This window comes from Hipposideros armiger, unplaced genomic scaffold (assembly GCF_001890085.2).
Source record: "Hipposideros armiger isolate ML-2016 unplaced genomic scaffold, ASM189008v1 scaffold_31, whole genome shotgun sequence".
NCBI lineage: Eukaryota > Metazoa > Chordata > Mammalia > Chiroptera > Hipposideridae > Hipposideros > Hipposideros armiger.
In genome coordinates this window covers 3,284,674-3,299,096 of record NW_017731381.1, presented here as the reverse complement: position 1 = coordinate 3,299,096, position 14,423 = coordinate 3,284,674, and the positions used below count along the sequence as shown (strand labels likewise).

Genomic DNA, 14,423 nt, shown 5'->3' with positions numbered 1-14,423 from the left:
GGGGTGGGGAGAGTTTAGACCACGGAGTCCTATCTCTACACGTAGAGCTCTTCATCTGAGAGAAGCCATTTTTCCATTTTTTTTTTAAATTTAGGAAAACATGCTAAAATCAGCTTTATAACAATCTCAGTACTCATTTTATAAAACACCACGTTTCCATTGAACCCACGAGCTGAATCGCTTCTGTCAGCCATCATCCTTGTAAAAGGAATGAATGCATTTTCTGTGCCCATAATCACCCCTCTATGGGAATTAGGTCGATTTCAATGACTATCTAATAAAGGAATAACTCAGGATTGGAAAAAAAAATCAGAGTCCCTAGGAACCCTAGAGGCAAAAGGCAAAGGAAATTTGATCTGATGAAAACTGAGATGTTTTTTAAAGGAAAGCTTTATTATTTTCTTTTCGAAGACAAACTACATTTTAAAAATAGTAGGCTGGTTTATCAACAAATCTCTATTTAAGGAATTGAATATGGAACTGATTATACAGCTGGCAAAACCTTACTATTCCGACACATTCCGAGATGGTCTCATTTAGCGAAAGGTCTGAATCAGTTGGAAGCGCGTGGTTTTGTAACTCTGATGTGCTTAATTACCTTCAACTCAGACTAGGCCGAGAAATGCATTCTTTCAGATTGTGGCCTCCAGAGCCTGGGGAGCTTGCAGCAACAAGCTGATAAAGATGGTTTGTAATTAGCATAGCAGTTTGCAATATTAATCACCCTCTCCCTGATGTCTGCACTGTTCATGGTATAGGAGGCACTGTCCTATGTGCAGTGGGGTCCCTGTTGGTTGTCTGCACGTCGAAAGGAAGAGTCTGAGCTCCTCCCCCAGCTCCATGGTCCCCCCTGCCCATGTAACATGTGGAAGCAGAGGCTTAGGGAGGTCGGGGTGCCTTGCTCAAGGTTTCAAAGCTGGACTGTGGCCAGAACACATCTTAGGACTCCCAGGCCTCTTTGTAGTGTATGTCAAAGCACTTGGCATATGGTACGTACATTATTAATAAAAGAGGAGAATGTTAGAAAATTGGTCTCTGCTATAGTTTAGACATTTCCCCTGTAATCTTGCCAACAACTGATCTGACCGCTCTAGGTAATAACCACATACATACAGCAGTTACTAGGTACCAGCTACCATCCTAAATACTGCATATATCCTCACTTAAAAGTCCCATCAGTAACCTGATGATATATTGTTATTCCCAGTTTATCTTTGGGGAAACAGAGGCCTAGAGTGGTGAAGTAAAAATGCCTAAAACAGAGATTCCCACAATTTCTCTGGTACCCTTAATATCTCAGTAATTTTTTTCACGATGCCCGAAGGCCAAAAGAAATACCTAGTTGTTTTATTAGGTCGTTAGGTCCCAACCACTTGTAAGTATTTGTGTCCTAACTTAGTAGTCATTTGAAAAAATAACTCACATAAATTGAAAGAAAAAAATTTATTCCATTTTAAATAACCGGAATTACATAGTAACAGGATGTACGTGTCTGTTGAGCACTGCACCACTTGTCACAACTTGGAATCTAATCTGATGGGACATTGCCATCCTCATTTCTTGTTCTGCATTGATTTCTGTATGCTCTTTGCTTTTTGTCACTGTAACCACTGAAAACCCAGCTTTGCAAAGAGAGGATGTCATCAGAAGGAATGTGGCACAAATTAGTGTTGAAACTGTGACTACCAGGAGTTGCCGTTCGTGGGTGTCCGACAGATAGCGCCATGCTACCTCTGGATTATGTATTTGCTGCAGTGCCCAGGGGTGTCTTAGCACACAGTTTGGGAACTCTGAGCCTAGGGGGAGGGACTATTGAGAACAGGGACTTGAACCCAAGCAATCTAGCTCCTGAGCCTGCCCCTGACTTGATACTAGGCCGGTTTGCTCGGTATGTCGCATCCAGTGACCTGTATTACTCTTTCAGAAAAGAGGCTCATTCCTTCAGCAGATGTGTAATGAGCTGCTACTCTTGTGCTGCGCTGGGGTGGGGAAGGGACAAAGACGAATTTGCTCTGAGGCCTGTTTTTTAATAATCTTGTCACGTAGGAAAAAAATATTGCAGTTCAAGCTGTGATAGAGGGATGCACAAAACACCACCTCATCCAGAGAAGTGATCTCAGAGGTAATGTGGGTGGGACATGTAACTTCCATGAAAGCTTATTTAGGCTACGTTGATATAAACTTGGTTTTGGAAATGAAGTACATGCCGACCCTTCCCCGTCTGCGCAAGTCAGATGACTTCAGATTTATGTTCATCCTAGAAGACCGAATTGGGGTTTTCAGTTGTTGTCTTGTCAGCTCTGGAGGCTGCTGTGGACAGAAGCAGATGTGGACCAGTAATTAGCCTGTGATGGAGAAAGAGCTGAGCACCCCGTCATTGGAGATGTGAGGGACAGGGTGTGTGGGAAATGCCTCCTTCAGAGAGGGCTGGGCCAGCCGGCCCTTGGGGTCCCACCTGACTTTGAAAAGGGATGATTTTGTGAAGCTCTCTTCTTGTCCACGCCTGTCCGTCGAACCCAACCCGCCTGCCTGTGCTCTTGAGACAGCGCTGCTGTTGTCCCAGACATGGAAACTGGTTTCTGAAAACTGACATTGGAAACATTTCTTTTGATGCCTTTTAAACGCATTTGTTTTGGGATCTTAGCAGTGCCTCCTGTCTGAGGTCAGGGGTGGGGGTGAGGGAGGAAGGGCAGCTGCCTGACGTCTATGAGAGGCTGATGGTGCTGGCCCCTTGCTGGAGGTGGAGGGCGGGCACCTGATGCCACTCATTGCTGCCAAAATGACCTTTGCAAAATACACATCTCACCCTGGCCCTCTCCTGCTCAGATTCCTCCAGCTCCCCCACTGCTTTCTGGGTCAAGTCCAACCTCCCACACTTGGTACTGAGGTCCCCTGTGGCAAGGCCTCTGCCTAACTCGCCAACTTCATCTCTCCCCATCTCTGTGATCTAACCGGGCCTGGGTGGCTTGTAATTCTCTGAAAGCGGAGTCCCTTATGCTCACATGCCTTTGCTTATGCCGTTCCCTCTGCCTGCGTTACTTTTCCTCGCCTGTCTACCTGGTAAATCCTACCCGTCCTTGTCTGGCTGAGCCCTCTCCTTTGCTGTGGAGACCTGAAACCAACAACCATTCCTTTAAGTCAGAATTTTGTCGTTTGGGAATTTGGGCTGGGCTCAGCTGGGTGGGTCTGGACTAGCTGGGCTCACTCATGGGTCTGTGTTGCGTTGGTGTGTTGATTGGGGTTGGCTGCCTTATGATGGCCTCATCTGGGATGTCTGAGATGATGGGCGGGGGCTCTGTCCACACGGTTCAGTGTGGCCTGTGATCCGCCGGTATGCCAGCCCAGACTTCACATGGTGGATTCCAAGAGCTGTCAAAAAGGACAGGCCCCACTGCCCAAGAGCTTCTCAAACCTTTGCTTGCACCATGGTTGCTAACATCCTATTGGCTCAAACAAGTCACATGACTGAGCCCAGCATCAGAGTGGGGAAGCCTTCAAAGTAACATAGCTAAAAGATGCAGATATGGGGGTGGGGGGACTTGATGCCATTTTTGCAATCTTTCACAGCTGGACAGCCTTCGTGCTGAGAGGCTCTTTTTTGAGCTCGCTAAGCTGTTGGAGGTCCTGGAGGCCTTGGTTTGAGATGCCTGGGTTTCCCCAGAGCCTGGCACACAGCAGGTACTCAGTAATGTAATTACTGACCTGCTTCAGTACCTATGGAGCCAACTGGAACCTCTGGCTCCAAGAAATGGCCAGAGGACCCAAGGTGATGCTAGTGGCAGGCCAGGGGGAGTGAGGGACGGACACTGTTATAGATTTTTGCTCAGCAGCTCAGGGTTGCAGTTTGTCCCAGAGAACGATGTGATGTGATTCAGCCACAGTCTGGTCTCCACCTTTAAATGCTGGGAACTGCATAAATCAGCACATTTCCCCAAAGCAGTGTCTATATACAGCACTACCAGGCTGCTTGCTGTAATTAGGCCTCCAGCAATGATTGTTTTTCTTCCCTGTTTCATGATCAGCCTCACAAGGGAAGGGAAAGGGTATGATCAGTGTTATGATGTTTGTGCATAACCCCAATATTTGAGAGGTCCGGGGCAAGCGTACACACGGAGGCTCTGGGATGGAGCCCCCTCCTCTTCTCATCCCGTCTCCAGGGTTGTCCTGCACCACGAGGGCCTCTCTACAGGCAGATGGTCACTCCGGTCTGCATTCCCCGGCCCTCTCCACCTCCGTCACGCCCCTGCAGGCAACTTCCTTCTGGCCCTTTGAGGCTAGGGCTGCACACAGTGGGGACAGCCCACCCTTGGGAGGAAGGGCCCAAAGAAGGATTGATGCAACTCCTGGAAGAGGCATTTAGGCAGGGAATTCTGGAGTCCTGGAACTGCGTCCTGGTCTAGGGAGGGGACAGACTACAGGTAGGCACATCCCCTTGGTCCCGCAGACTCCTGGCCCTGTAGGGAGGGGACATTGGCCATCAGAAAGCCAGAGAAGGATCCTCTAAAGGAGGGGCACGAGGCAGGGAGATCCTGGTCACTAGAGCCTAAGGGTGTGTGTGTGTGAAAAGCTACAGAGGCATGGGGGTCTCGAAACCTGATGCTGTCACACTGCTAGCAGGTCTGGGCCTCCCAGAGTTCCAGGAGCCACCTGCACGGAGCCAAGTCTGTTAGCAACTGTGGATGCAGCAGCCGTCACCCCTCGTGTTTGCACAGCCTTCTAATGAAATGAAAGGCTTTCACTTCTATTTCTATTCGGGTTTTACCGCAGACCTGTATGGTCACTAGGAAAGGGCGTCTTACCCCCCACTGAACAGATGGGGAAGCCAAGGCTCAGGGAGGGACGTGACTCACCACAGGTCACACACCTGTCAGTGTTGGTTGGAGCAGGGTTTGAGTCCCAATGGCGGACTCCATGAGCAGTGCTGTGCTGCTGCCCCTATGACTGAACTTTAGAATAGATCTTAAATGTATCAGTCTATCACTCATACCTAGAATTGTTTGAACACTCCCTTAAATGATGGCAGCTTGGGGTCGTGTCCAGTTTTTTGCTGTTATGAACAAGATGGCAGTGAGCGTCCTTGTACTAGCAACGCAGTGCTCGAGGTCTTGGGTAGAATCACCCCTGTTGTGGACAAAGTTACCAAAGCTCGCTGAGCCTCAATTTCCCCTTTTTACGTAACAGGGATAATAATACCCTCTGCATGAGGGATTGAATAAATGAGTCGATGGATGATGATGATGATGATGATGATGATGATGATGGTGATGGTGGCAGTGGTGGTGGTGGTGGTGGTGGTGGTGGCAAGGATAATGACAATGACAACGACAACGACATCTGGTCTACCTGAGAAATACTGTTCCTTGTTGTGTGTTCTGGCTTATACACCATACTTGGCGGACGTTGTTGGTCTGAGGCAGCGTCTCTGCACCTCATGTACCCTGGGACCCCTCCAGCCAGATTTAACCCATTTAGGCTCAGAGTTAAGGCTCTTGTGAGCTCACCTAGGTCTTATGATCTTCTCTACCTGCACTTGCTCTCTGTGACTGTGGCTTTAAATACTACTTATATGCTGACGGCTCCCAGGTTTATAGCTCTAGTTACAACCTTTCCACTGACTTCCAGGCTCATCATCCATCCTATTGACTCAGTCTCCAAAACACATTCCAAATCTTTCTCCATCTCTACTATTATAGTTCAAGCTGTCATCACCCCTCTTGCTCTCTGCCAACTTCTTTATTGAACATTTAGCTTATTTGTATTAAATCTTTGTGGTTTTATGGTAAATACTTTTTAAACTATACATTATCCTCCAGGTATTGCTTTAGCCTATCCTCCCAAATTTTGACATATAGTACTTAGTTGCTTAGTTCTTATAATTTCTTTATTAATCCATGGATTCTTTAGTAGTATATTACTTAGTGTCCTGATATAAAAGAATTTGTCAATTATCTTTTGTTGATTTTATTGCATACGATCAGAGAAGAGAGACTAATTGATGTTGATCTTTTAAAATTTAATTTGGTTTACTATAATTGTCAATTTTTATAAATGTCCCATGTGTGCTTGAAAAGAATATTGGCTGATTGTAGTATTGAGAGTTCTGTATATATATTAGCTCTCTGATTGAGATATTTGTTTGTCTGCTTGATCAGTTTCTAGCACAGAGGAATTAAATTCTTCAAATACGATTGTTGATTTACTCATTTCTCTATACAGTTTTATAATTTGGCATTTTTATATGTTCTGACGCTACATTTTTCTTAGTGAAAATGTACGCTTGTGGGTAGCTATTTGAAAATCTATTGCTCTTCCTTATGATACTATTATTTGCATTGGATTATGTTTTGTCAGATATTAGGATAATTACTGCGGCTTTGTGTTGGTTCATATTTCTCTGATATATCCTTTTTAAAAATCCTTTTTTCTTTAATGTCTCTGCATCCTTTTATTTTAAATGTTTGCATGTAAATAGCATACTACTGGATCTTGTTATGCTCATTCAACCTTAGATCCTCTATCTTTTGATTGATGACTTCCACCCATTTATCTTTATTATAAATACTGTTCTATTAGGCCTCAGTTTCGCTATCTTATTTCCCATTTTCCATTTATTGCACTTTCCTTCTGTTTCTCTTTTCTCTTTTATTGCTTTCAAATTTTCTCCTGTCCATCAACTGGAAATAAACTGTGGCGTATCCATACAAAGGAATACTACTCAACAAGTAAAAAACACAAAACCCAAACCACTATAAACACAACAACAGGGATAACTGTTAAAAGCATTATTTTAAGTGAAAGAAGCCATACTTAAAAGGCCACATGCCATATGTTTCCTTTTATATGACATTCTGGAAAAGACAAAATTATAGGGGACAGGATACATATGAGTGGTTGTTAGGGGCAGGGATGGTAGAGTGTGACTAGAAAGTGGCAAGAGGAAAGTTTCTGGACAGTGGAAATATTGTATATCTTGATTGTGGAGGTGGTTTCATGATTGTATACATTTGTCAAAATTCATAGAACTATACTTAAAATAGGTGGATTTTACTATATGTAAATTGCATCTCATTTTTAAAAAGGAGAAAAAAAATCTAGCAAAGATTGGCTTTTCAAGATCTGTCCCCTCCACCAAGATCGGCCTAGACTTCACCAAGATATGCACGGAGCTCACCCTTTAACTTTTTCAAATCCCTGATCAAAGGTCTCCTTATCGGAGGGGTCTTCCTTCACCTCTCCCCTTCCCCAACACTTTCTCACCACTGGAGGTACTCGGGATTGGCTGTTTGTATGGCTGTAGCCCCATGACGGCAGGGCTTTGTCCATTTTGTTCACCGCCATATTCCCTGAGTAGGTGGAGCTCAAGGACTTGTTAATGAATTCACAGACAAGTCCTAGGCCAGTGCTGTCAACAGAAACAGAATGTGAGCCACATATGTAATGGAAGCATTTCTAGTGGCCACATTCAAAAAGGAAAAAGGAACAGATAAATTAATTTTCTTTTTACAGTGAAAAAATTTTATATTTAGAATTAGCCAATTAGCCAGCTGGACTCAGTTTAGACGATCCCAATTTTGTTGGCAACATCCAAAGCATCATAGTCAGGAGCCAGTAGAACATATGCCTTCTTCTCTCCATCAGGCCTGATCAGGGTGCTGACCTTGGCCACGTCAGTGTCACAGAGCTTCTTCCCAGCCTGTTTGATCTGGCGCTTGTTGGCCTTGGCATCCCAAATGAACACAGTGTGTTGTTGTCTTCTGTCTTCCTCATGGCTGCCTCGGTCGTTAGGGGAACTTGATGATGGCACCGTGGTCAAGCTTGTTTCTCCTGGGGGTGCTCTTCCGAGGATACTTGGGCTGCCTTCGGAGCTGCAGTGTCTTGGGCCTTCGGAGGGTGGGTGACGTGCGCGTTCTCTTTTTTTGTGTGGCTGTGGCCACCTTTCAGCACTGCTTTCTTTGCCTTCAAAGCCTTTGCTTTGGCTTCGTCTTTGGGAAGGGAGGGGCTTCCTTCTTTGCTTTTGGTGCCATCTTTGTGAAAAGCGTTCAATTTTTAAAATAATATATTTAATTTAACCCAGTCTATTCAAAATATTATTTCAACATGCAAATGATAGAAACAGTATTAATGAGATATTTAACATTACTTCTTCACAGCAAGTCTTTGGAATTGGAAATGTGTTCTACATTTATAGCACATCTCAGATTTGAACTAGCCACTTTTCAGGTGTTCGGTAGCCACACGTGGGCAGTGGCTACCTTATTGGACAACACAGTTCTAGAAACGGGAGAGGACTTGTCCTAGGATCCAGAACAGGATTTTCTCCCATGGGGCCATTTTTATTGTGGGAAGTAATTCTGAATCAATAATGAGTCTTGGATTTAAAAGTAAACAGCTAATGATGGAATTAGAACATCAGCGTTTTGCAGTCCTCATGAAATAATGGATCTAAGTAATGACCATGGATGGCTGCTGACATCATAAGAGAAGAAGCCAGTTGACATCACCTGATAGAACACAGCAGCCCTCTGAAGTCCCTGTGTCAAAAGATCAAAACAGAATCTGAATAAACCTCTTAGATTCAACTCCAACTGACAGAATTCACAACTCAGAAAGTCTGAAGAACATGTTAAAGGGATGAAACAAGCAAAATCCAGACTGGGGAGTGTCAGGATAAATCAGGTTCTCTCAACAAATGAGTTGCAAATAAAACAACAAACAAACAAATAGAGGGGAAACTGATGGATTAAAAATAATTCAAAGGGCATTGAACCAGTTGCAACAAGTAGACTTTGTTAGGATTCTGATGAACAAACTGTAGAAAACCATTTATGAATTCATGAGACAATGGAATGTTTGAGGATATTAAGGAATTGTCTTATTTTTTTGGTGTGATAGTGGTATTGCGGTTACATTGCAAAAATATTTATTTTAGGGATTCACACAGAAACGTTTAGGGGTGAAGTGATTCAATGCCTTTGGTGCGCTTTGAAATGATTTGGAAAGAGTGAGTGAAAGGGGGGAAAGGGGAGAAGCAAGATTAGCTGTGAGCTGTTATAATAACCGCGGAGGCAGAGCCGTGGGTATCGGAGTTCATGGCTACAGTTCTCGCAACTTTTGTATATGTTTGAAGTTTTTCATGATAACATGGAGAAAAAAGAAGAGTAGTAAACAGCTGATCCGCTCCTCCGGGCCCAGCGCCTCTTCACCTCCCGCTCGCTGCCCTCCTAACCCTTGTTCCCTGATGCCCGACTTGCGGGCCTGAGCTGCACTCCCCGAAAGCGCCAGGAGGTGTCGCCTCAGGCTCTCTACTGGCTGTTGCTGGGAGGGCTCCCAGCTCCCGCGAAGCCCCGCAGCACCCCCAGGCTCCTGGACGTCCCGGGGTTTCTGCTCTTCCCTGCAGGGTAGGGTGTGGGGAGGGAGGACCTAGGTCCAGTAGGGATTCGCCCTCTCCAGTGTGTGTTCCAGGCTGCTCTTGACCTCCATCCTTCAGGGCTGTGGCCACCCCTAATCCACCCGCCTAGGCTGGGGGCGGGACCTTGTCTTGGCCTTGGGCCCTGCCCCACCCGACTCTGTCTAGGCTCCTGAGCCCCAGCTTGATCTTGGAGCCTCCATCCCGTCTCCTTTAGCCTCCCCCACACCTGGAGGCCAGGTTCCTTCTTCCACTTCATCCAGGTCCTGGGTACCAGCCCCGCTGCCCGCCGCACCTGCCGTTGCCTGTGCCCCAACGCCCCACCCCAGACTCCTCTTGAGGGCTGGGCCTCCAGGTTCAAGGCCCTCGTTTGGAGGAGGATGACACCTCTGGGTCCGCTTGGCTGTGGTACTGAGCTGAGTGAGCGCTAGACCAGGAGTCAGTTAACCTAGATCCCAGACAAGCCTCCCTTGAGTAAGTCATGCCCCCTGGTTGTAACTGTAGAACAAAGGTTTTCTAACTTTTTCAAGACGTGGACTCCATTTCCAGAAATCCAATATGTAAAATCAACAGGAGAGGAGCACCCTGCTTCCATATGGGAGAGGTTTAGTCACTTGGCCTCCTCTGGCCCCCAAGCCCACCCAGGGTGAAAAATACTGGGCTTCCTGGCCTCTGGATTTTTTATACTTCTCACTGGCTGTCAGCCCAAGAGTTCTTACAAGTTGGTCTGAATCTCTAGTAAGTCCTGGCATTCATTCATTCATTCGACATTTACCAAGTACTCTACGCTGAACCCCCAGTGAGATAAATTAACCAGCATGGGGACTCAGTCCTCTCTGGGCCCACAGCCTGGTGAGCAGACAGCACAATCTGGGGCATGCTATATAGGCAGGTGGCCCCAAGTTCAGGGAGCCTGTCAGCTTGAGGGAACCAGGGAAGGCTTCTCAGAGGAGGAGGTGACATTTGGGTGATCTTGAGAAAAGCCATGTTGAGAATGAATTGGAAGCGGAGAGGATGGTCTGGAAGGCAGTGCGATGCTTTGTTTCTTGATGCAGTCATTTAGAGGGGACACCCTGCCCCCCCCCCCAAAATGGCAGGGGAGAGCAATTACTATGATTTGGGTGGAGATAAAGTGCTTAACTGTAGATACCCTGCCCGACACCAACCGGACACCCCTCCTGACACCATCGGGACATCCCGCCCGACAGTGTCGGGACACCCTGCCCAACACCATTGGGACACCCCGCCCGACAGTGTGGGGCCGCCCACACAGATGGAGGAGCACAGTCAGCTCTCCCGAGGCACCACTATAGCAAGTCTGGAAGGAAATCCACTTCCCTCACAGAGTGGAATTGCCAATAATTGGTGTTGCTGAGAACATGAATAGCCCCATGGGCCCCAAATGAAAGACTGAATCCCAAGTGTTCCTTCCAAGTGCTGGGGTGCATTGGTAAGAAGGTGCCAAGATTTTAGAGCCCCCCTTCTTGGGCAGAGTGCCTCTCCATCCACAAATAGAAACTCACTACGATTTTAATTTAGAGCAGTGTACATAAAACTCACTGTTCCTAAATAAATAAATCCCAAGCAAGATACTTCAGTTTTGTGTTGTGGGCCCTTAAGAGATGGGCAGTCGGAATAGGAGGGGTGGGTGGAAGTACTGGGGGAGAGGAAGAGTCAGACTGCGAGGAAAATAGATTCCCAGTGGGGGGGTGAAGGGGAGACAGAAGGCAGACATCTATCCTCTAAAGGAAAGACAGGAGGGGAGGCTCTAGCGTCTCCTCTGCCCAGAGCTTTCTTTTGTTTCAAACCCACAATTTCTTAGTTTACATTAGGTTCTGATACCTATTAGTTGGTAGGAGACAGGTGCTCCTGTCACACGCAGTGTTTCCCTTGGGCTTTGTGGCAGGCACCGTTGATGACTCTCTGACACCTATTTGGCACTCGCCATTCCTGAATTTGCTCAGGGTGTCCTCCTGTGGGCCCCTGCCACTCTCCACTCCAGGGCTTCCTCTCAGCCCTGGTGCTTGGGCAGGCCGGAAATACTGGAGGGTTGATGCCCCTGGGAGCAGGCTCGGCAGATATGGGCTGTAGAGTAACTGCCCAGTTCCCTTCCCCCTTAGGCGTGTCTGTTCCGAGGCGAGTCTGCACTGTCCCCCAGTGTCCCCGGTAGGATCGCGCTCTAGCTGCCCACAGTGCTCACTGAACCGAGAACACGCTATTAATTGCCTTCCATCCCTGCCGGTGCTTCCTGGGGTCACCTCCCAAATAAAGGACTTGCGCTCAAACCCTTGTCTTGGGTCTGTTTCTGAGGAAACCCAACTCTAAAAAGGCTTTGTATATTATACATTTATATTAAGGATCTCATGAGCCCTCCAGAATTAGGCCAAGCCTATTTGCAATGTGGAGTGACTAATATTCCTTTCATTGTCAAGGTTTTGAATTGAGGGCTTCTTTTCTTATTGCAGTTTGAAGGTCTTTTGTCTCAGAAGGATGGTTTTGGGTTTGAAAAGTTACTTTGAGACTGTTTAGTCAGGTCGGGCTGCCATATGAAGTACCAAAGACCGAGTGGCTTATAAACAACAGAGATTTCTTTCCCACTGTTCTGGAGGCTGGAATTCTGAGATCAGGGTGCCAGCGTTGCCGGGTTCTGGCGAGGACCCTCTTCCATGTTGTAGACTGCTGACTTCTCATTGGATCCTCACGTGATGGAGAAAGCGCTAGCTAGCACTCTGGCCTCAGAATTCTTAGAAGGGCACTAATCCCATTCATGAGGGCTCCACCCTCAGGACCTAGTCACTGCCCAAAGGCCCCGCCTCCAAATACCATCACACTGGGATTCGGGTTTCATTCAACATATGGGTTTTGGGAGGACATAAACATCCAGTCATAACAGGGACCTCATGTCAATTTACTGGAAAGTACCTGATGTTTCCATTTCCAAATCCTAAGATTACATCTGGAACCAACTCTGTCGATCTCCTGGAGAGTGCATAGAAATAAGGGTGAAAATGCTCAGCTGTGTTCATCATTCATTCATGAAATCAGTTTTTATTGAGCTGTGTGCCAGGCGTTTCTGCTCCATGAATTTCCTGTTCTGGGTAGCTTGAAATTGGATTTCGGATGAGGTTTCAGTTCACTTGGCTCCCCATCCAGTATTTCCTGAGAATCTCTGTGTGCCTAGCACGGTGCTTCTATGCTTCCCCGAAAATAAGACCGGGTCTTATATTAATTTTTGCTCCAATAATCTATATTTATTCATTTATTCATGTACAAAAATCTGCATTTATTCAAACAGTCATGTCTGGCTGACGATCTTAACTGGGGCTTATGTTTGGGGTAGGGCTTACATTATAAGCATCCTGAAAAATCATGTCAGGGCTTATTTTCTGGTTAGGTCTTATTTTCAGGGAAACATGGTAGCTCCTGGGCATACGACATGGGTAAGGCATGCACTGTATTTCCCAAAAGCCTGGAAGCCAGAAGGCTGAGGTCCACATAAAAACAATGGTGGATATGTTTCTTGTGGTAGATGCAATTACAGAGTCAGTGACGGCAAATAGGAGAGATGGGTTCATTCTGCCTTGGGGGTTTGAAAGGGTCAGGAAGTCTTCATGAGCAGAGCCTGGGACATTTTGAGGAGAGCAGAGTGAGCAGAGGTGTGGCTGGATTGGCCAGACTAGGAGCTGCAGATGGTGTGTCATCAGGCTGCAGCCAGGGTGCAAGTGACGACGGGGCCAGCTTGTCCTGGCTGGAAGCGTCTTTGATTTTAAGATCTGGGCTGTGCTGTCCAGTGGTTAGGGCATATGCTCTGCCTGTGAACCAACAACCATTCCCATCTCAGTTCTGCCACTGTGTCACTATGTGGCCTCGGGCAAGTTAATAGTCTCCCTGAGCCTCAGTTGACTCATCAGTATTATGTCGGGGATCAGCTATTTCCTGCATAGAGTCGGGTTGAGGATTAAATAAGAGAAGCCTAGCACAGCCCCTGGGACACAGTGAGTGCTAATAAGAGGACATTATGTGTGAATGATTTGCACCAATGTGACCTGGCTGGGTTTAAGAAAAGCTTGTGTGTGTAGGACTGAGAGCCCCACTCTGGTACACATTTCTATTGACCTGGAGGTTGGGGAACATCTTTAACAGCGTCCTGGGCAGTGAGGAACAGAAAGCAGACTAAATTGGGCTGAAGGGCCCCCCCACCATGTGCCTCTGTATGTCCTCATCGGCTGCAGAGTGGCATCATTTTCATCCTCGCCATCATCCCAGTGGTCCAGACCCTTACCTGTTGACACCTGCGCAGGGCAGGGCAGGGCAGGGCACCATCTCTGATAGAGCCCCTGTCATCTCCTGGAAGGACCCAGAGCCTCATGGGGAGTTAGCAGTGCTTTGCAACAGGGGGATGGTGCCTGTCTCAGGGAGGGGAAGCGCAAGGGGGACAGGCATGGCCAGGTGGCAGCACTCCAAACTTCTCACTCGCCGCGAGGCCCACGTCTCACCCTTTTCAGAAGCATCTGCAGAGATGTTCTCAGCAAAGTTGGAGACCTCCCAACTGCCCACCCATCCTGGTGTTGCTCTGTAAACAGAACTGGCAGATGGGCAGCGAGACCTGCTCTGCAGAGGGCCTGGAACAAGGCTCTGCTGTGACAGTTTGGGGACAGCCCAACCCCACGAAGATTCCTTGGATCTGGAAGATGGAAGGGACCAGAGAGGGGGAGAGCTAGGGCAGCCCTGTATTTGTGTAGATGGGGAAACAGGCTCAGAGAGGCAAAGAGAATGGCTCAGAGTCACACAGCAGGGCAGTGGAAAGGTGGGCTTTTGTTTCCCTGGTCAGTATTCTCTCTACACCCCTCACAGCTAGTGGTCCCACTCAACTAAGACGTCCGCCAGACAAAAGGTGTTGCTGGGATCAACCAAAAGCCCTCGTCATTCACCTCAGCTAAGTGCTCCGAATTCTACCTCTAGAGAGCTACTGTTCTGTTATTGAGCATTTGCCCATGTATCCATCCACCCTTCCCTC

At 47.2% G+C, this 14,423-nt stretch overlaps 1 long non-coding RNA gene and 1 pseudogene across 3 annotated transcripts in view; one reads left to right on the top strand and one right to left on the bottom strand.

The window, feature by feature from the left end:
- The window catches only part of LOC109379960 (uncharacterized), a 156,530-nt gene that overhangs the window by 33,173 nt on the left and 108,934 nt on the right, over positions 1-14,423 (top strand). The window lies entirely within an intron of this gene.
- Positions 7,556-8,024, bottom strand: LOC109379959 (60S ribosomal protein L23a pseudogene; annotated as a pseudogene).